Source organism: Mus caroli, chromosome 1 (genome assembly GCF_900094665.2).
Source record: "Mus caroli chromosome 1, CAROLI_EIJ_v1.1, whole genome shotgun sequence".
NCBI lineage: Eukaryota > Metazoa > Chordata > Mammalia > Rodentia > Muridae > Mus > Mus caroli.
In genome coordinates, this window is record NC_034570.1 from 118,750,043 (window position 1) to 118,772,974 (window position 22,932).

Sequence of the window (22,932 nt, forward strand, 5' to 3'; positions counted from 1 at the left end):
CATCTACTCTCTCTCTCTCTCTCTCTCTCTCTCTCTCTCTCTCTCTCTTTCTTTCTAACAGTGTCTTTCACTGGCTTAGGACTGACTACTTTGGCTAGGCTGACTGATCAATGAGCTTCAGGCATACTCAGTCTCTTCAGTGCCAGGACTACAAGCATTCGCTAACCACCACAACCCAGCTTTTTTCACATGGGGGCTCAAACTCAGGTCCTCATGATTTCGAAGGAAGTGTTTTATCTGTGAAGTCATCCTCCAAGTTCATGCCCACCATCTTCTGCTGTGGTTGCTTGTCTAGAAAATGGTTTGTTTTCATTTCCAGATGCGGCCTTCTTGTCACTCAGTCTTCTACATGACTATGACACTTCAGAGACCTTCCCAGGCCACCTTTCTCCTACCCAGGCACTATGAGACAAACTATTATCTTTATCTTATCTTTCAGCACTGATCAGTCTCTGAAACCTCCTTCTTTCTCCCTTAGTTCAGGTGTTTCTTGCCTGCACCTTCACTGTTGTAAGAGTTCCTTAAGGGTAGTGTGGGGAGAAGAGGGAGCCACAGATGAATGCATAGCGTCGCTGTGGGCACAGCCGTGGAATGGAGCCCAATACTGAGACCTACAGAAATGGTAAAGCCTTCTACCAAGAAAAACTAGGGAGTATGTTAAACTCCCTCTTGTCCACATGAGTGTTTACCAATGGAGGACTAGTGTGTGCAAACACTAGCAACTGCAGCTTCCTCCTCCAAGATGACTGCAACCTGAGGCTGCTTCCCTATAGAAACCTACTATCAAGACTAGCTAGCCCCTCCTCCTTGTGCTGCCCATAATACATATTCTAACTTTCTGGATTTCATAGAAGGTGCCCTCCATCAGAGAGAGAGAGGGAGAGAGAGAGAGGGAGAGAGAGAGAAGGAGAGAGAGAGAGAGAGAGAGCACAGCTCAGCTGATCCCAGTTTTTACGTATGTATGTGCCCTGTGGTTTTTTTCAGTCTGTCCTTTCTTCATTCTCGTGTCACCCCAGGTCAGGTTTCCAGGTGGCCTTCATTTATTTGTTTGTTTCCTTATTGTGTATGGGGATGAAGCATGTATGCTGGGAGCCCAGGCCAAGGTCAGAGGAACAATTTGCAGGATCAGATATCTCTTTCCACCTTTTAAGTCCTAGGAATCAAACTCAGGTCATGAAGCTTGGTGGGAAGCCAAATCTACCATCCCACCATTCCACCACACCCTTAGGCTTTCTTTTAAGTCATATCCCAGATCTAGGAGAATCGAGTAATCAGTTTGTAGCACACTTGCTTACATGCACGAAGCATGATGGTATATGTCATCTCAACACTCTGGAGGTAAAGGCAGAAGGATCAGAAGTTCAAAATCATCCTCAGCTCTATATAGTGAGTTCAAGGTCAACCTGAGTTGTCTAAGACTCTGTCTTGAAACCAAACCACTACAGCAAAACATGTTCTCTGAAATACAGTAAATGTCCATGAGCATCTTTAGAATGGATGATCAGGCTGGTTTACTCCTTACCTACAATCCTCATTACTTACAAGGTGAGACACTCCAGACTTCACTCTCAGTTCTGCTCCTCTTTATTGATGATGTCATCTCTCTATCCTTTTTGCTCTGGACCACTATACTGCCTGTTAGCTTCTGCTAGATGGTACTAGAAAGAAAATGTTTTAGATCTTCCATTTCTTTGGGGGTAGATATTGGTAGATACTGTATTTGGGTGTGTGTGTGTGTGTGTGTGTGTGTCCAGATCCCCTGAAACCTGAGTTATGGATGATTGTGGACCACTATATAGGTGCTGGTAGTTGAACCTATGTCTCTGTAAGAACAAGTCCTCTTAACCACAGAGTCCTACCTTACTTTTGAGACAGGATCTCTTACGGAACTTTGAACTTATCCATTCAACAAGCCTCAGGGCTCGTCTTGTCTCTTGATACCTTCCCGATGCTGGGGTTACAGGCATGACATCATTACACTGGCTGTTTCATAGGGATTTTGGAGGTTGAGCTCCTGATGTTTGCAGGACAGCATGCACTTCACTGACTGAGCAGTAGCTACTCTGTTGAGCAGTACAAACAGCCTGGACAGGAACTGCTGAGCACAGTCATCCTTCAACAGGGCTATTATGACTGTTACACAAACTCCTCCCCATCAAGGAGGATATTCTGGCCACCCAGTTCAGGAAGTAGGGTGACAGGGTGAAAAACATCCCAGCCCACCCCACTCCTGACTAGGTATGGGTGGTAATTGATGTGGGCAAAGGACAAAGGCCCTAGAGGGAACTCACTAAAAAGAAGAAAAATAAGATCATCCTTAGGCAAGCAAACAGAAAACCAAACAACCTGTGATTGAGGCTGCAGGCTGGGGCAAGTCTCAGTTGGAAGCGCCTTGCCTGTATCTCAAGGGAAAATCTCTCCTTACAAAAGGGTGGCTTGGTCCTGGGGTGAGAACAAATGTTTACTGAGCCCAGGCAGTTACCAAATACCTCACTAAGTTCATTCTTTATGCAAAATCCTCCCAAGAGCTCTTTTCTTTCCTTGGTCTGATCATGGAAACTTCTTGTTCTCAGCCCTCTTGTTTTGTTCAGACATCGTGGTCCAGAGGTTGGTACTGGTTGGGACTTGGGACAACCAAGAGTAGTTCATTTGCTCCTCTATCTCTTGGGTTTCTTCCTTCTTGAAATGCTCTCCCACCACAGTTTCCATAGTTACAACTCCTCTCTCTCCTCCTCCATCCTCTCCCTTAGAGCCTTCTGCTCTGTGATGAATGCTTGTCTTTCTTTTCTTATTTTAAAACAATAGAGCTGGGTGTCCAGGCAAAGGGACCTTTGAGACCCATGTTTGTTTGTTTGTGTCAGATTCATGTATCATGAGGGCTCATATATCCCAGGCAGGCTTCTCATTCACTCTGTAGCCAAGGGTGACAATAAATTCCTGATCTCCTAACCCCACCCCACCCTCAATGCTAGAATTGGAAGTGTGGGCCACCAGGGCTTGTTTATATGGTACTGGGAATAGAACAAGAGGTCTCATGTGTGCTAGACAAGCCCTCTGCAAACTAAGCTACACCCCGATGGAGCCCCATGTTTGAATCCAGATGCTACAGGAAGTATATAGGCAACAATGAGAAACTTGGCCTCTGTGTGTGTTTGTGTGTGTGTGTGTGTGTGTGTGTATACCTGAACATGTGTGTATGGGTATACATGTGTACATATGTATATTTATATGTTTACTATGTATGTATGTTTGTATATGCATTTGTGTGTATATGTATATGAGTTTCTTAAAGACAAAATGGACCTTATCCTAGAATTGTGGTATATTACTTTTAAAGGGTGGTCAGAATCCTTGACTTTGTAAGGACTGGCCAGTAGGAACTCTGGTGCTAAAGTTCATACCATACACCATTCTACCTCTAGAACAACTTTAGCTCCAAATGCAACCTATCCCACTCTGGTCTCAGTTCACTTAAAATGTTAAGTGAACCCAAGTGAGAAACTCTAGGCATGTCTTCTCCTCCTTAGAAAAGGGAAGTCTGTGCTTGAATTGCCCACCAAGCCAATAAAAGCTGAGAAGCCTGCAGGGCCTCCCATGCTGCTACAACAAGTTGCCACACGTTTTGAGGCTTAAAACAACACACGTGTTTTTTCTCTCGCCCACAGCTCTAGAAACCAGCAGTGCACAATCAGTCTCAGTGGGCTACAGTTAATACATAGGCAAGGCTGACTTGCTGCTGACTACCAACAGATTTGTATAAGATAGGGAACCACAGATTAACTATCCAATCTCCTCCGCTCTATAAAGTTACCTGTCCGTGGAGGGATTTCCCATCATATACACAATCCTAATGGTACTCAGATAGAAGGGGCTTGGACATACGAGCTGTGCGTCTTTTAGCAAGGTGAGAATAGACAGGAAACAGATTGTAGAACAGCACAGCAGCAAATATGTGATGGATCCTGTCTAGACAAGTAAAAATAAAAGTAGGGAGAGAAGGGGCTCTGGGGGTGCAACTCAATTGGTAGAGAGCTTGGCTAGCATACGGGAAATCCTGGGCTCAACACCTAGCACCACATAAGCCAGGTGGTAGCTCATGCCTGGAATCCCAGCCCTTGGGAAGTAGAGGTAAGATTGACAATACAAGATTATAACTCAGACACATGGTGAGTTCAAGGTCAGCCTCGAATGCATGAGACCTATTTCAAAATACAGATTAAGAAGAAAAGTGGCGTGTGGGCAGAGAAGGGAGAGTTCAAAAAGCAGGTGGGCTCAGCTGTGAAGGATAAAGAGCTGTTCCTAACAGGTGAACCAGATGAAACTGAATTCACATCTCTAAATAAATGACTAATGCTTTAATCCACAACTGAATTCCAGAAAAGCAAGAAATTAAATCCAGGCAGAATCAATCACTTAACCAACCATTTAGAAACCTTCATGCTTTAAGAGAACACCTACAAAGCCCCTGACCTGTGCCTAAAGCCAGCTGTGTCCTGGCTTAGAAATCACAGTGAGTTCGCAGAACCTGTTTGCTTAAAAATCATACCAGGAGGGGGCAAAAGGATATATGGAGTCTCTGGGAGAGAGAAAAATAGTTATAATATTGTGGAGATAGTATAGTAGCTGAATTCACCCATCAGCCAGTCACCCAGGGCTCTAGGTAGCTGCTTTTTAATCTCACACTGCAATATTGAACTGCAGGCTGGTGTGAAACATGAAGAAAAGGGGGGAGGGGGAGGGCAATGATTAAAGCAAGTGCAGAATAGAAAGGGAGCAAGCAGGAAGCGGCCCGTGAAGTTCCAGCTGGCTAGCCATGAGAGATCTCAGCTCTATTTGCAGTTGGAGTGGTGGACGTGTGGGTGGTGGTGGCAGTTGGGGTGGGGGCTGCCTCCCTCCCTCCCTCAACATTCCTCTTTCATGGATTCTAGGGTGGGCTCAGCACCAGGGACTGAGCAACAAACCAGTTCTGGAAGCTCAGAATGTGCAAAGATTTATATTTATATATCTCATTTTTTTCTCCAAATAGTACATGCACAAATTCTGTAAAACAGGTTTTGAGGGTGCTTGTTGTGAACAACAGCACTTTTTAGGGAGTTACCAATGATGGACAGCTGTTCCTGTTTCTTTGGATACTAATCTGGGAGACCTCCTGGCTCACATACCAGAACACTAGTCCCTATTTCCAGGAGTTTATTAATATGTGTATCCTTTATGGGAAAGAGGAAGAACCATGCATGGTATGTGTTTGGTCTATAGTGTTGTCATACGTGTGATGTGGTGTGTAGTATATGCAAGTAGAGGTGAGAGGAAGACATGGAGTAGCTCTATGGATCTCTGCCTTATTCCCTTGAAACAGTCTCTACCTGAACCTAAAGATAAGATGGCATTCAGAAAATCCCAATGATCCTCCTGCCTCCTCCACCCCTAACAATGCAGAGGTTATTGGCCCATAGGGTGTTGGGCCTTGTGAAGCCCATGCTCTTACCCAGTGAGCCATCTCCCCAGTGTCTCACGTAGTCAGAATTGACCTTGAGCTTCTGATTCCCCTGCCTCAGTGTTGAAAGTGCTGGGGCTGCAGATATGCACCACAATGCCCAGCTTATGTGATGGTAGAGACTGAAATCAGCCTTCGCAAATGCTGAGCAAGCACTTCATAAACTGACTTACACCCCCAGCCCCTACTTTTTAGTTCTTTCAAATAATCTACCTGTTATTGAATCTGGTAGGAAACCATGGATGTGGTACCTACACAGGCCCTGACAGACAAACCCAACAAGTTCAGTCTGAACTTTGAACCAAACTTTGCATAGTCACAGGTGGCACTGTTGCCAATATTGCTTTCTTTGTCTTCTCTGTCTTCTCAAAAAAACAAAACAAAACAAAACAAACAAACAAACAATGGTTTCATCACCTGGCTAAGTGGAGTTCTCAGAATCTGATTTGCTTCTGCAGGGGGACCCTGTCATTTGGGCATGACATTGTGCTGTCCTTTTAACTCTCAGAAGTTGTGACCTGCACAAGACTGGGAGCCTTCATGACCTGACATAGAGTTGGAGAGGAATTCACAACGTTCCACCCTCCCCAGAATTTATAGACCACTAATAGTTGCTGAGAAAGAGGCATTTTCCCCAGTGGTACAGACACCCTAAAGTCTTCCTGACAAACCAAAGTTCCATTCATCATAGTTAACCAAGTAAAGTTTTTGGGCTTATCTACAAAGTGTGGGTAAGGGATTACTGGCAGACACGGGTACCCAAAATCACTGGAAGGCCTGCTGCAACACGTACACAGGCTTCTAATAGATAGCTGCATAGATAGTGCCTCCTTTCTGTAGTCTTTCCTAGCCTGCACACTCTAGAACCTCTCAAGACCCAGCTGTTATGTGCAAGTGCTGCAGAATTGCATGCAAATGGCTGAGAGGAGAGGCAGGATACTCAGGTGATGGTCCAGTGACCCTTCCTGCCTCCTTTCCCTGGGATAATATTTCAACAGTCCACAGTCCCAATCCATGCTTCCCTGCACGGATGAACCCTAGTAAGTAGGCACATCTGAGCTCATGAAGATGGAGGCTCAAAGGATAGCACCTTACAACCCCTCATCCATGTTTCTTTGAGTAATCCATTGCCATTGCTCCTGGAGGTGACCCTAATCGAACTCGTTGGCTTACCAAACTAGGTAGGTACAATCATTTTTTTTTTGGTTTGTGGTATTGTTCTATATCTGAGGTGAGTAGACATTTGTTCATGTCGCCTCAGAAAATGTATAAACAACATTCTGGGAACTTCTGGGTTCTAGAGAGGTATTTTGTTGGGTTTTGATTTGCCCAAATAAACTCTACTTGATAAAATTGGCTGAGGATATTTTGCCTACCCTATATACCCTACCCCTTTACTTCTTCCTCTATCTATAAACAGACTCTGTCTTCACCTTCTCACTCAAAGATTGAAGGAATATTTTTAAACTGAGACATGGGCCAGTGAAAATCATTTCACAGAATGTTAATATATAGGTCCTAAAAAGTATTTCCTATCTAAATAAATGTACAACATCATGTGTCAATCATATGGAACAAATTGCTCCATAACGGATGCTCTGATGTGCAGACACATGCTGGGAAGCTCTACGGGATATCTGATGTAAGCATTTCTCAGGTCTTTGATCACAGAAATGTGTGGGACTGGGGCTTTTTCCTGTGGAACAGATATCCACATTTTAGGTAAATGCTTATAAAAAGGGAAAGAGGCTGGGGATGGGGATGGGGGATGGTTCAGTTAGTAAAGTACTTCCCATATAGGCATGAAGACCTGAATTCAATGCCCAGAACTCATACAAAAAAGCTAGGAATGATGAAGCACATTTATAATCTTAATTCTCGGTAGGTGGGATAGGCAGAACCCCAAGGCTTGCTGACAGGCTGGTCTAGCCAAGTCAGCGAGCTCCAGGTTCTATTGGGGCCGCTTTCAACCAAAAAATAACAGCAGTGGACAATCGCTGAGGAATGACTGTGAAGGTTGGCCTCTGTGAAGGTTGACGCACATGTGTGCGCACACACATTTATACATATATAAAAGAAAAAGAAGGAAGAGGAAGCAGGCTTTTGTTTGTAGTTCTGCTAGGACCAGCAAACTTCTCTTTTGACAAAGACACTGTACCCTCTGAGCAGTAGAAACTTGTTGGGGCTAGCACAGAGACCTCACAAGATCTGTACAAAGAGTATCATGAAAATGTAAAAGACATTTTACATTTCCTTTACAAAAGGAAAACACTGGTCACTGACTTCCCACAGCTTAAGTAAGTAGAGGTGAGATTCAAATCATATTGAAGCTGTGTAACTATACAAAATCACCTCTCCAACTGACTGCCACCCACTATTTGTATTCTCAGTAGCAGCATAGAGGTGTGCTCTGTCTCTAAGCTTTCCCATGGGTGAGCCACCAGTGGCTGTAAGTAAACATAGACATACTGGTTCTACCAGCTCACTGTGCAGCTAGAGGAAGCCTGGAGTGATGGACACAAAACCAGGAACATTCAACCATTCTAAAAGTTGTTTCATCATCTACATTAGCTGTCAGTCATTTTGATACAAAGTATGAAAAGCTGTGTACAATTCATCTCCCTCTAGAGATTCAGACAAACTCACGAGACTGGTTGATAAAGCCCACAAAGTCACAGTTTTGAAAACCCTTAAGAGCATTGAGGTTGTAAAGAAACTAAAGATCCATGTAATGGGCAACTTGACACAACTTACAAGCTCCAGGGAAGAGAGACTCATTGATGGTTTGTCTAGATTAGGTTTGCCCACAGGCACGTCTGTAGGGGATTGTCTTAAGTTAACTGATGTGAAAAGACCCAGCCCAGTGTGGGCAGCACTATTCCCTAGGCAGGTGGTGCTAAATGTATAAGGGCAGAGAAATCTAGCTGAACACAAGCAAGCAAGCAAGCGGGAATGCACACACTTATTTCTCTCTGCTCTTGACTGTGGATGTAAAGTGAAGAGCCATTTGAAGTTCCTGCCTTGGCTTCACTTCAGTGATAGACTATGGCCTGAAATTGTAAAATTAAATAAACCCCTTTCAACTCTACGTTGCTTTTTGGTCAGAGTATTTTATTGCAGCAACAAAATTGAAACGAGGACAACCAATGTTCCCAGGTGCCAATTAGCTCCTAGTAGTGGGAGAACCTTTTACTTGCTTGGTAGCACAGAGAAACTTAAGTGAACCCAATTCTTTTATAGAAGCAAGAAAGATGCAGAGTATCCAAAACAATATTAAAAATGAAAGGCACATTTAGAAGACTTATTCAACCTGATTTTACAGCTTTATTAAGCTGGCTAACAGCAAGGAGTTGGGAGAGGCTAGAGGAATAGATTAACAAAACAAAGAATCCAGAATATTCTTTGAAATTCCAGAAAACAAAGAACCAGGACAGTAAAACGCTTTTTATGAGAGACATCTAAGAAACTCAGGGAAAAGGAAATGTGATTTCAAACCTTCTAAGGGCAGTGGTTCTCAACCTGTAAGATGTGATCCCTTTAGGCAGTTGAATGGCACTTTCCCAGGGGTCACCTAAGACCATCTGAAAACATGGATATTCAAAGGAGCCATTCACTGGGCAAATAGGCGGGACTTCCAGGTTGGATGGGGAGGAGAGGAAGCGGGGGGGGGGGGGCGGCTTTTGGGCAGAGATAGAAAAAAAGATGTAGCTATTAGTGTCTCTCCGTTTCAATGGTGGATTTGCTAGGATTCGCCACCGGAGGATTTAGTTTAATAAGGCTTACAAGATTAGGATTCTAGTTGTTGCGCCCAGCAGTTGAGTTACCATTGTTTCTAAACTAACTTTGTGTGGTGTTTTCCTTCATGCAGAGGCTTGACTGGGCTCCAGAGAGAAAGGTTCAGCGACAAAGCATGGGTTGGCCTGATGTGACCCCACAGAAGGCCATGGGAGTTTTGAAGCATGGGACTGACGGGGTAGCAACCTGCCAGTGGGAACTTGGCGAGCTGGGTGGAGAGATTTTGGAGCTCTGAGTCAGGGAGTCTCCATGAGATAAGAACAGGACAGCCATTGCCTGCCATTGTATGGCCCACCAGCCTGCCGGAGCAGAGAGTAGCTGGGTCTAGTGTGGAATAGTGTCACTTTTCTAATATTTCCCTCAACATAAAAGGGTCGCAAAATTAGGGAGGTTGAGAGCCACTGCTCTAGGGACTAGGGAACTGGCACTTCACAAACATGATGACCTGAGTTCGGATCATGTAAATGCCCTGCCATCATGAACCTGCTGCCCCAGTACTGTGGGGTTCAGAGGCCTCCAGAGCTCACTAGCTAATTAATCAGTCTGACCAAAATTACAAGATCCAGGTTCCCTGAGAGCTTGGACTCAATTAAAAAATTTAAAAAGGTGGGTGGGGAAGAGAGGGGTGAAGACTGGAGACAGGTCAAAGGAATGGGTCCTCCATTAAGATCGCTTGCTACTCTCGCAGAGAAACTGATTTCAATTCCCTCACCCATGTCAGGTAGCTCAAAACCACTTGTAACTGTAGCTTCAAGGGATTTGACAGCCTCTTCCGTAGGCAGGTAACATACATAGGAGCAGATACACACACATAAATAAGAATAAAAATAAATCTTTTTTTTAATTAAGGAGATAAGGTGGGAGCAGCAACAGAAGATACACAAGGCTTAGCCCTGACCTACATAAATGCATATGCACAGATATGATCATGTGCATATATACCCACATGAACACATGCAGATACCCAAAGCCCCTTCACACAGCCACATACAAACAAATAATATAAAACTGGAACTGAAAAAGACAAATAACCCAAAGAAAAGCTAAGCTTCAACAATATTTCAAAGGGAAGATTTGTGAATGGCCTACAAACATAGAAGAAGAAAAAAGAAAGAAAAAAAAAAGAAAAAGAAAATGTTTGGCACCATTAGCTATCAATGAAATACAAGTTAAAATATTAGTTAGATATAATTACAAATGGTCCAAAATGGGTGAAATTCAAATCATTAACACTACCAGATCCTAGCATTGATGTAGAAGCAAGAGAAATACTCCCACATGCCTGGTGGATATAAAAATTATTCCTTTTAAAAACCAGGAACGTTCTTATAAAGTTAAATTCCTATCTTATATATAAATATGCAGTGTACTCCCCCCAACACACACAGGCTCATTTGTTTGAACATTTGTCCCCAGATGGTGGCACTGTTTCAGAAGGTTCTGGAACCTTTAGTAGATGGCTAAATAAAGAAAGTCATTGCGGGGCTGACCCTTTATATTTTAAAGCTCAGATCTACTTCCTGTGCACTGTGGCCTCCTGATCCATCAAGATATGAGAAGTGTTAGTCATACACAGTTGTCACTATGGAGTCACCTGCCCCAGAGATCTGGCTTTAGCTGCCCTTAGAGATAACCTGATTCATAAAAACCAGTACCCAAGTCTTCACAGAGACAGTGATTAACTATATGCAAATGAGGAATTCAGAATGCATGAATTGATCTTTGTGTTATCGTGTAAGTTGTCAAAAGGGTAGCATCCTCACAAAACCAAGTATTATGTCATAATTAAGATGACAATGGGCAGTTTGTCAGAAACATAAACTGGCATTCTTCTAGGGAATTAAAAATACCAGTGTTGAAAATTCATGTTTATTGAGGTGCCAAGTTTGCGAACAGATATGACTCTTCAGTTCTAGTGACTTTCCCTCTCACATAACTTGGGGAAGAACATGTCACTATTGATAACATTATCTTTAAAGTATCTACTGCTAGGTATCTGGCCAGACTGACCATGCAATGAAATAGACAGGGACATTCCACAGAGGAAAATAAAAATATTATTGGAAACAACTTCCCATTTCTACCTAGAAGCAAAGGACACTATCATTTATTTTAAAAAAAATATGTGCATCATAATGACTTCAATTTGTAATTATAAATGGGAGATAGGATCATTTTTAAGAGATCTTTTTATTCTATATGTATGAATGTTTCCCCACATGTATGTGTATAATGTGCAGGTCTGGTGTTCTCAGAGACCAGAAGAAGGTGTCAGCTCCCCTGGAATTGAAGGTACAGATGTTGGTGAGCGTTCATGTGGATGGATGTTGGGAGCCTAATCCAGTTCCTCTACAAGAGCCACAGGTGCTCCTGTAACTGTTAAACCATCTCTCCAGCCTCCATTTAAAAAAAAAAAAATATCGTTTAGCAACTCTATTTAGAGAAGCAGCATTCTCTGAATAGAGTTTCAAGCTTGGGATGTAGCTCACTCGGCAGAGTGCTTGCTGAGTATGTACAAAGCCCTGTGTTCCTTCCCAAGAACCATGTAAACCAGATGTGCTGGTATATGTCTGCAATCTCAGCACTCACAATGGGAGGCAGGACGATCAGAAGTTCACAGTCATCCTCAGCTACACAGAAAATTTAGAAATTCATGTAGCCTGGGATGCAAGAGACTCTATATCAAAAGGGCTCTGTTTTCTAGGACGGTTGAAAGTTCTCAGAAACACCGCCCCCATCAGCATTCCCCTCCACAGTGGAAAGCTTGTGATAGTAACTGACACATCCAAATCCCCCACAGTCCTCAGATCACCTTCCACTCCTGGTGGCACACACTTTGTGTGTTAGAACATGGGTCTGAAGCCCCGAATTCACAGTTAAAGCATCTCACTAACTTGGTTACTTTTCATGTTGCTGAGACAAAAGTCCCAACCAAAGCTACTTAAGGGAGGATAGCTTTGTTTTGGCTCACAGTTTAATGGTACAGTCCATCATGGTGGGGAGGCATGATGGCTGGGTCCTGGGGCAGCTGCTCACATGGCAACCATGGTCAAGAAGCAGAGAGAGATGAGTGCTGATACTCACCTCACTTTCTCCTTTTTATTCAGGTCAAGACCCCAGACCATGGAATGGTGGCACTCACAGATTGGACAGATCTTCCCACCTCAGTTAATCCAACCTAGAAACTTCTTGCAGAATACCCAGAGATTTGCCTTCTAGGTGATTCTAGAGTGGTCAGAGGCCAACCACTTCTAATCACTACCTGCTCTCTACCGGTTCACCCCTCTGTGACCTCTGGAAATTGCAGGCCATAGTTTTTCCTGGTTTATGAGATACTGTGTGCGATAGTTATCCAGCACACAGCCTTCAGGCTTGCTTCTTTCATATGGCAACAGGAGGGCAAGCACTTCACCTCTTTACAAGTCTCCACAGTGCATGTCTGTAAATCACTAGCCTATAGTCTACTGTCTGGACATGTCAGAGTATCTTTATTCACCTACGGAAAAATATTCTTGTTGCTTCTAAGTTTGGAATGAATCAAGTTGGAATAAACATCTGCATGCAGGTCTTGTGGGGCATGTTGTCAACTCCTTTGATTAAATGCCAAGGAGATAAATTACGCGGTACAAGTTTTGTGAGGGATCACCAAATGGTCTTCCAAAGTGGTTGCTCTATTATGTGCTGTAGGTAATGAGCAAGAATTCCCCTTGGTCCAAATTTCAGCAGTGGATATGATGCGACTAGTAGTATACAGTGGTGTCTCATGATTGTTCTAATTTACATTTCCCAATGACCTATCATGTGGCTCTCTGGACATGCTTGTTGGCCTGCCAAGTGTTTTTTGTTTTGTTTTGTTTTGTTTTGGTAAAGTGTCTGTTAGGATCTTGTACCTTCCTTCCTTTCTTTTTCCTTTCTTCCTTTCTGTCTGTCTGTCTTTCCTTCCTTATTTTTCCATAAATTTAGTTTTCTGATGCTAGGGCTCAAACCCAGAGCTTCCCACTTGTTAGACAAATGCTCTACCGGTGAGCTGTATTAAGTCTCCTCCGACCTCAGCTGGCCCCAGCCCCCAGGAGCTAGAATGGCTACCACACACATGCTATCACACACATGCTACCACACACATGCTACCACACACATGCTATCACACACATGCTATCACACACATGCTATCACATCTGGCTCCCTCTCACCTGTTTTGTATCAGGTTGACCATTTCTTTATTGCTGTATTTTAAGAATGTGTATGGGTTCTAGATAATAGATCTTTCAGATAGATTTTTCACACATAGGTCTCCATTATAAGGAGACTTCTGTCAATGAACTCCTAGCAGCCAGTTTTTGCCCCACTTCAACAAGCTCGAATGTACTACGCTGTCCATATAACTGAGCTTCATCATACATAACTTATTATCCCTTAAAAACACTTTCATTCCTCCTTAGAATAGGGAACAAAATACCCATGGAAGGAGTTACAGAGACAAAGTTTGGAGCTAAGACGAAAGGATGGACCATCCAGAGACTACCCCACCAGGGGATCCATCCCATAATCAGCCACCAAACCCAGACACTATTGCATATATCAGCAAGATTTTGCTGAAAGGACCCTGATGTAGCTGTCTCATGTGAGGCTATCCAATGCCTGGCAAATACAGAAGTGGATGCTCACAGTCATCTATAGGATGGAACACAGGGCCCCCAATGGAGGAGCTAGAGAAAGTACCCAAGGAGCTGAAGGGGTCTGCAACCCTATAGGTGGAACAACAATATGAACTAACCAGTACACACCAGGAGCTCGTGTCTCTAGCTGCATATGTAGCAGAAGATGGCCTAGTCAGCCATCATTGGGAAAGAGAGGCCCCTAGGTCTTGAAAAGTTTATATGCCCCAGTACAGGAGAATGCCAAGGCCAAGAAGTGGGAGTGAGTGGGTAGGGGAACAGGGCAGGGGGAGGGTATAGGGAACTTTCAGGATAGCATTTGAAATGTAAATAAAGAAAATATCTAATAAAAATATATATTTGGAAAAAAAACCCACTTTCGAATCTCTGAGAAATTCGTTCAATGCAGTTTTATCTTTGTAATCTCCCACTCCTCCCCCTAACTCCTCCCAGATCCAATTCCCTACCCACCTCCCAAACTTCATGTCAAAAACAAAAAATAAATAAATAAACAAATAAAACCACAAAAAATCAGCCCACTAAGTCTAATTTGGATGACAGCCAGTCCTAAAGAAAAGATACAAACTTACATTTGAGCAGTGCAGCCTTTCAGGGTAAGAAATAACTTTCCTCCTCCTCCTCCTCCTCCTCCTCCCCCTTCTCCTCCTCTTCATTCTTCTTTTCCAAAAAATCTATTTCTTGAGCTGTAGAGGGTTCTACAACTAAGAGCACTTTGCTGTACTTGCAAAGGATACTGATTTGGTCCCCAGCACCCACATAGGCTGCTTCACAACCACCTGTAACTCCAGCCCCAGGGGAACAAAGCCTTCTTCTGGCATCCATATAAATCTGCACACATGTGGCATACACTCAACATGGACACACACACACATAAATAAAAATAATTCTTAAAAATGGAATCCTATTTCCTTAAAAAAAACGATCTTATTCATTACCAATTCTATAAGGTTTGGGAAACAAATAAATTTAATATTATTCTGTCACCAAAGCCAAAGGATGTCTTTTCCTTGAGCTGATGTAAATGCTAGTATTTGTCCTAAGTATTAATTTGGAAAAGATTACAAATGACAGCAATGTTTCTTTCTGGACAGATGTGAATAAATGCTTTCTGTCAATTTCCTTTTTACTTATTTGCAAACTTTCTCCTGTGCTTTCATTAAACAACTCCATTCCATCTGAATGATAGATAACTGCTCTCACCAGCTCTAGCCTCACATCCCTCATAAACATGTGCTCTTTTGTGCAGCCAACTCAACCACCTGGCACTGAATATTTAAAGTCAAGAGAATCCCTGGAGCCTGCCATTCATTCTTTTTGCTCCACATCTGGCTTAGCTATGGTCTTTGAATATTTGGGTTTCATCTCTTATCTGACATTTCATAATAAAAAGGGGAGTATGGGACAAACAAGGGAAAGAAAGTGGGTGAAAGTAAAGCGTGGTGGGGTGCAGGGGATCAGCATTTGCGCATGGCCTTAAGGTTCTCTAAAGAAACAGAACCATTTGGTTCTATGTCCAGTGAGAGTTCAGATGGGGGCAAGGATAGGGGTCTTCTCCCTTCTCCCAGATCTTAGTGTTATAGCTTTTTTAAGCGAAGGCCTTCTCAGACGATCTTCAATGTATGCATTTCTTTAGTCAAGGTGGGCTTGAACTCATACATTTAATTCAGGATGAATCAAGGGTTATACACTTTTGAGGAAGAGGGTGAGAATATCCAGGGTGGGCAAAATTTCATTGGCTAAAGTCGTAAGGTATTGAGATGCCTCATTAGCACGTGGAGTCATTCCAGAAATCTCAGGTACAGGACTAGGTGACATTGCTCAGGTGTGGGGTCTGGAATTACCCAGGAAAAAAAAGAGGAAGCCCTGATAACAAAATCTGCCATTTTGTATGAGCTGTACGGTAATGTTATACTTTGACCTTACCATAGGGTTTCCCGACAAACCATAGCGTGCTTGTATACTAGAAAAGGGATATGTTAGATTGGCTGGCTCAGAACTGTTAGCTTCCTAGTCTATGAGGCTGGATGCTGCAACAGTCTCAGCCTGGGGCTAAAGGGTTAAAGGATTCTGGAAAAGCCACGGATCTTCAGCTTCATGTGGTAACTGGGTTCTGACACCACTGAAGGAATGACTGTCAGAGCAGCAGAGTAGATGCACTCACGAGCAAGATGTGAAGGCAATGAAACAAAAGGTAAGACTTTCCCCTGGGCCTCTTTTTTTCTGGTTGTCACTGGAAAATATCATCCAGATTTGTGATGAGTCCTCCTACTTCAGATAACCTAGTCAAAACTCCCTCACAAATACACCCTCCCTCACAAATGTACCCAGCAGCTTATATTTTAGTTGATTTTAGATCCAGTCAGGTTGATAAGCCATCATGTGTAGTAGGTAATGAAAACTTAATTAGAAGGTAGGAGGCTTTTTTTTTCCCTTGGTCACAGTCCAGGCTGATCTTATGTAGCTGAGATGGCCTTGGACCGATGATCCCCCGCCTCTCCTTCTCAAGTGTCTCAGTCATAGGTATGCACCACTGTGTTCCTTGTTAGCTCAGAGGCTTGAATCTTTTTAAAAGAAGAATAATTAATTTACAGCTTCTCGGAGACACATTCAACTCTAAGCATCTTGAGCTCCAGAGCCACCATTCAGTAAAATAAAAGTTACTTGAACAACAGCTCAGTGATATAATAAAATTCAAACCGATAAACAAACCAGCCAGCACTAACTGGATTCTGAGTGACAAATAGGAAGACAACCTACACATCGTAGATACCCTAAACCAGAACATAACTCATGTCTCAGACACAATGGAACAGAGTTGGAGGCCTGTCATAACACTACATAGGAAGGTGTCCAAATCCTTCCTATTAAATGATTTTTATTTCTGAATTGTGTATGTGTAGGTATGCCTATACTTGTGTGTATATAGATGCACATGCACACATGTAGAAAACAGAGAACACCCACTGGTGTCATTCCTCAGGAGCACCCACCTTATTTTTCTATTCAGTTTTATTTTTTATTATGGATATGAGTATGTGTGCCAGGGATGGGGTGCACATGACTGTAGCTCTTAGTGGAGGCCACAAGTATGCCTGATCCTCCCGGAGCTGGAGATACAGGTGGTAATGAGCTGCCTGGTGTGGGTACTAGGAACTGAACTCGAGTACTCTGGACCAGAAGTAAATGTTCTTAACCACTGAGTCATCATCTCTCCAGCCCTTATCAACCTTGATTTTAGAGACAGGGTGTGCTGGTTAAATTTTTGGCAACTTGACACAAGCTAGAGTCACGTGAGATAAGGGAAACTCAATTGAGAAATTGCCTGAGAGGAAGTCTATGAGACATTTTCTTGATTGATGATTGGTGTGAGAGGATTCAGTCCACTGTGGGCGGTGTCACCCTAGACAGGTGGTCCTCACTGCATAATAAAGCAAGCTGAGCAATCCACGGGGAGCAAGCCAGGAGGCAGTGTTCCTCCATGGTCTCTGTTTCAGTTCTAGCCATCAGGTTCTGCCCTGGATTCCCTTGATAATGGAATGCAATTAGGATGTGTTAAGCCAAATGAATCTGGTCATTCTTTTCTCCCCCAAATAGATGCTTAACTACAGGAAAACATGGGTTCTCTCGCTGGTCCAGAATATGCCAAATAGGCTAGGCTGGTCAGTAAGCTTAAAAGATTCACCTGTCTCCACCTCCCCAGCGGTAGAGTTATAAGATTATTATTACCAGGCTCAGGTTTTGTTTCGTTTCGTTTTGTTTACTGTGCGTTCTGGAGATCAAAGTCATACCCCAGTGCTTGCATAATAAGCATTTTACTGCTGATCCATCTCTCCAACCGAAAACGTTGTGCAATTATTTACCCAACATCGATTACTAATATTTTCCTGCTTTCCAAAGTCTGGATTTCAAATTTTCTGTTTCATTTATTTATACCAATAAAAGTGTGTGCCAAGGCCCACTCTGTGGTGATCAGAGGGCAACTTATAGAAGTTAGCTCTCTCCTTCTACCGTATGGGTCCTAGGAATTGAACTCAGGATGGCTGGCTTGGTGGAAGGGGCCTCCACTGAGCCATCCTGCTGACCCCAAAGTTTTCCTTTTACGTCTCATAAGCGGGTGATAAAATGAATGAGGTCACAGGCAAAGTCTTCTTGTAGCCCATTAGAAACGTCCTTCAGTATTCACACAGGTTCGTTAATCAATACCTTCTGGGCACCAGCACTTTAACTAACTGTGATGACTTGGAAATGAGTCTGTCAAAGTCTTTGGCTATAAATGTCAGCAACATCCAGGATAAAAGATTAATTATCTCCACATCCCACGTGTGGATACTCTTTGAGGTACAATGTTTCTGTAACATCAAAGAGAATTTTCTAGAGGATTCTCTGAAACACTATTTTTCCTTCAATGGCAGATGTTAATACCTCCAGAAATCATTTGTTTTCTACATTAAAATAAAGCTTATGAAGAAGTTTCAGAAAACACAAGTCCCAGGGACTGGGAGATAGCTCAGTGGGTAAAACAATTGCCGTGCACATATGGAGACCCAAGTTTGAATCCCCAGGACCCACATAAATGCTGGATATGTGTGTGGTGACCCTCCAAGGTAATTGTGGCCTTGGAAAACTGAGACAGGGGATCGTGGGAACAATCTTGAGAGCTTCACTAGCCCAGTCTACAAGCTCAGGGTTCAGCTGAGAGACACTGCCTCAGTGAATAGTATGGAGTAGTAAAGGAAGATTTCAGATGTCAACCTCAGGTTTCCATATGCATGCACATGCACCTACACCTCCATGTGCACACGTGCATACAAACAATCATACACAGATGCATACCACATTTAGACATATGCAAAGTTTAAACATACACAGTACTGACAGGAAGGACAGGGGATCTGAAAAGTTTGATGGGAAAAGCTTAGCCAGCACTGTGATATCTTGATGCCTGTGGACAGCTTAAGCTTCTGTCTCCACTCTGGCTCCCTGACTGCCTATGAAACTCACAAGCAAAGCCATGCTTGGGATTCTCCAACCTTCCTGAGTATTTTCTCTCTCTACCTGACTGGTGGCATCTCAGTTTCTACATAGTACACATTTAGTTGGCAATGCACAACATTGTGATACCAGCATAGACTAAACAATACCCTCCATGTCTGACTCCCTATGTAAGTTACTTTTCTGACACCATGATACCACAACCAAAGCAACTTAGAGAAAAAAATAGTTTGTGTTTACAATCCTAGAGGGATGGAGCCCTAGAGGGATGGAGGCATAGGAGTGGTATCAAGACAGGAAGCTGGCTGATTGCACACAGGAATGGGAGGTGAGGTGGGAAGGAAATGGTGTGAGATTATAAACCCTCAAAGCCCAACCCTAGTGACACACTTCCTTCCTCCTGAAGGCTCCATTTCTAGAACAGCACCAGTAACTGGGTATCAACTGTTCAAGTACTTGAGTCTCTGGAGGACAAGTGTTGAGGGGCCGCAGCCAACCATCAGAGCACATGTAAAGAAAGCCATGTATGGTGGCACACACTTGAAATCTCAGTGCTAGGAAGGTAGATAGATCCCTGAGGCTTGTGAGCCAGCCAGCCTAGACAGCTCAATGAGCTTCAAGCCAATCATAGCCTGTGTCAAAAANAAAAAAAAAAAAAAAAAGAATGTGGAGAGGGCCTAAGAATGTGTGACATAGGAAGTTGTCCTCTGACCATGTCCACCTATGAGCTTTCGTGCACATGACAGGTCACACACAGAGAAAAGAAAACAATAGCAGGAATCCTTCATGATTTAACCAAAAACAAAGGCATAATGATCCTAATTTGTCCTGATACAATATTAAAATCCCCACGCCATCTTGCAGGGTTCTTTGCATGGACCTGAATTGACATGGAGGGCAAGAGCTGCTTATAGCATCACTTCAACACAAAATCACTGGAAAAATTCTAAAAGTTTTGAATTGTTTTTTTGGTATTGAGACTTCCAGATAATATGTGCTATTTTATATGCATGGAAAGACTTAACTCAGTCTAGCCTCGTTTTAAATGTTACATGCATGCATAGGCTAGCAGTTGTGTGATTCTAAAGCAACAATCTACAGTCTGTATATATATATATATATATACATATCTTTTTCTCAATACAGGGTCTATGTAGCCCAAACTGGCCTCAAGTTCATTGTGTGGTCAAGGCTGGCCTTGAACTTCTGATCTTGCCTCTACTTCCCAAGAATCAGGATTTGGGGTGTGGGCCACTGTAATGATTTTGGAGTGCTCTGGCTTAGAACACAGGTTTTGTGCATGCTAGGCAAACACTCTACCAACTGAGCTACATTTTCTCTGAGGCCCTTCGTTTTAAACAAGAGGTAAGAATTGTTGATGAAAATACATGCAACTGATTGGAAACTGTCCAAACAAGGCAAGTTTGATCTGGAGAACAGGACAGAAACCCTCTTCCTCCCATTATGGGCAAAGGCATTGGCATGGACACAGCTCCTTTGAAAGAAAGGCAGAAAAAAAGATGTCTTAAATTGTTCTCAGGAACTCATTGAAATTAGCCTTATTGGAACAATCAGGGCTTTCAGGAAAATTGCTGAGGTCCTGGGCCCCAAGGTCTGAGGCAGCTCTACTCATCTTAGCTCAGGAAGATCTGTAAGGGCTTTGGGGCTGGCACATTATCTCTGAAATATCACCCTGGCTTTGAGGGCTCCTTAGCACTGGGTAATGTGCTCCGAGCTTTGAAAATACTAATGGAAGTCATGAGTCAAAAGACTACCTACCTGGCTTCCTCTAAGCTCACTCTCTGGCACTCCCAGAGGCCATATAAGGTTTGACAAGCATCTTTCTTTCCTATAGTCCCTAAATGGCTCCGCTGCCAACTGTTCTAATACTCCTAGATTTTTCTTGGGTGAAAAATAGCATTCTTCTATAGCATTATATTTTTATCAAAGTTCTACCCAAAAGTTAGTCCATAAGTATCTGTTCATGGATCATTATGAAGTTAGATATGTGTGTATGAGTAAACATGTATGTCCATGCTCATAATGTATGTCCATGCTCATAACATAACTCTCCTTTACAATTATTTACCTTTTATTGTTGGGGGCCATGCATGTGGAGGTCAGAGGAAAACTTGCCAGAGTGGATTCTCTCCTTCCACCATATGGCTCCCAGGAATCAAACTCAGGTCATCAGGCTTGACTGCAATCACCTTTGCCCACTGAGCCACAGTGCAGGCCCACTATTGAACACATTTAAGCAGTCTTCCTGTGGTGGAAAGGGATATAGTGATGTGCTTTAAGGTAAAGTCTGTAAAGAGAAGCAAAGCCAAGCTCTGGCTTCAGTGCTGTCACTAGCTATGGAAGCCATGTCATCAAGTTCTTATTATTCCTATAGGGGTGAAATGGGCTTAAGTTTGCAAAGTGCTCAGGCAGTGTCTGCTACATGCTAGAGGCTAAAATAACAGCCATGTTTACCATTATTGTTGTTTCCTATTAGGTTGTAATTACTTTTGCTTGAAAAGAGCCCTATAAAGATGGGGAGATAGATCTTTTATTATTAGTTTTTCTTGATTACTTATTCAGTGTAATTAGTTATAATTCATACTTATATTTATTTATCTAGTGTAATTATTAATTACTTAGTATATATGCATGTATATGCATATTCACGTCACCGTGTGTGTGTACATATCAGAGGACAACATTAGGGAGTCAGTTTTCTCCTTCTGTCATGTGTGTTTTGGGGATCGAACTTCTGTCATCAGGCATGGCAGCAACTTTTTCCCACTGAGCCATCTCACCTTCACTGGCTAGTTCTTTTATTTTTTCAGACTTAATTCACTTTATTTTTCTTCTATAAAAACCCTTATGTCTTAGCCACAGCTGGGACCTGCATATTCTGAATAGAGACCTGATATGGAGACTTGGTGAACACAGTCTCTTTCTAGAAGTAGGGGGGTCATGTAGCTATAGATCTTAAAGATGGCATTAAAGGTGGCCTTGGCAAAGTTGCCCAGGGTGGCAGTACAGTGCTGGGCTGATGGGTAGCAGTCATCAATACCGGCACTCAGCAGCAACTTCTTGGGCACAGGAGCAGAGACAATGCCAATGCCTCTTAGAGCCAGGATGATGAGCTGCACCAACACAAAGCCACAGACAGCAGCCTGTCACCTGTAACACAACAGTGTGGGGCTTGCCAATCTTGTTCTCCCAGCAGCCTTTCTGTACAGGGATTATGGAAAGCTTGACCAGGATGATAGGCCCTCAGATGGCAGTGGCTACCTTCTCATGACACTTAACACCAAGAACAACATGATCATTGTAGTCCCCAATAACAACAAAAGCCTTGAATCTGGTCTACTGGCCAGCCTGAGTCTGCACTGGCAGGATTGTTAGAACCTCATCCTTTATGTATTTTCTGAGAAAAAAAGCCAAAAATCTCAGATTCCTTAATGGGCAGGAAGAAAAGGTAGACCTCTTCCACGGACTTGATCTCCATATCCTTATCCAGGCAATCCAGCTTGGTGACAGGCACCTATTCCTTGTCTTTGGATTTACCTCCAAGAGCCCTGAAACATCCAAGACTGCTGTCATATCCTCCAGAAAGCAACATAACCTCCTAATTATGGGCTCCATGCCTTCTGGGCCCTCCCACTGCACCAACTGGTGTTTTTCCCAAGGAGGAGGAGGAGAAGAAGAAGAAGAGGAGGAGGAAGAAGAAGTGCAGCAGCACTAGTCATGTTCTTAATCTCTCACTTGGCTAATTTATAAATGAAAGTCTATCATAGTTATGTACATGGAATATAGTAGGCATCCTCTGGGGTGTGAGAGGGAGGACATTAGATAAAGTGAAAGAAGCCCATTCACAAAGACCACATATTGTATTATTCCATATATATACTATTTCAAGAATATGAAAATCCACAAAGATAGGTGGTAGATTAATGCTTGTTAAAGGCATGGGGGAGACTACTG

General features: G+C 43.0%; 1 pseudogene; it reads right to left on the minus strand.

Moving 5' to 3' along the window:
* Positions 1–21,823: 21,823 nt before the first annotated feature.
* On the minus strand, positions 21,824–22,570 carry LOC110295998 (annotated as a pseudogene).
* Positions 22,571–22,932: the final 362 nt, after the last annotated feature.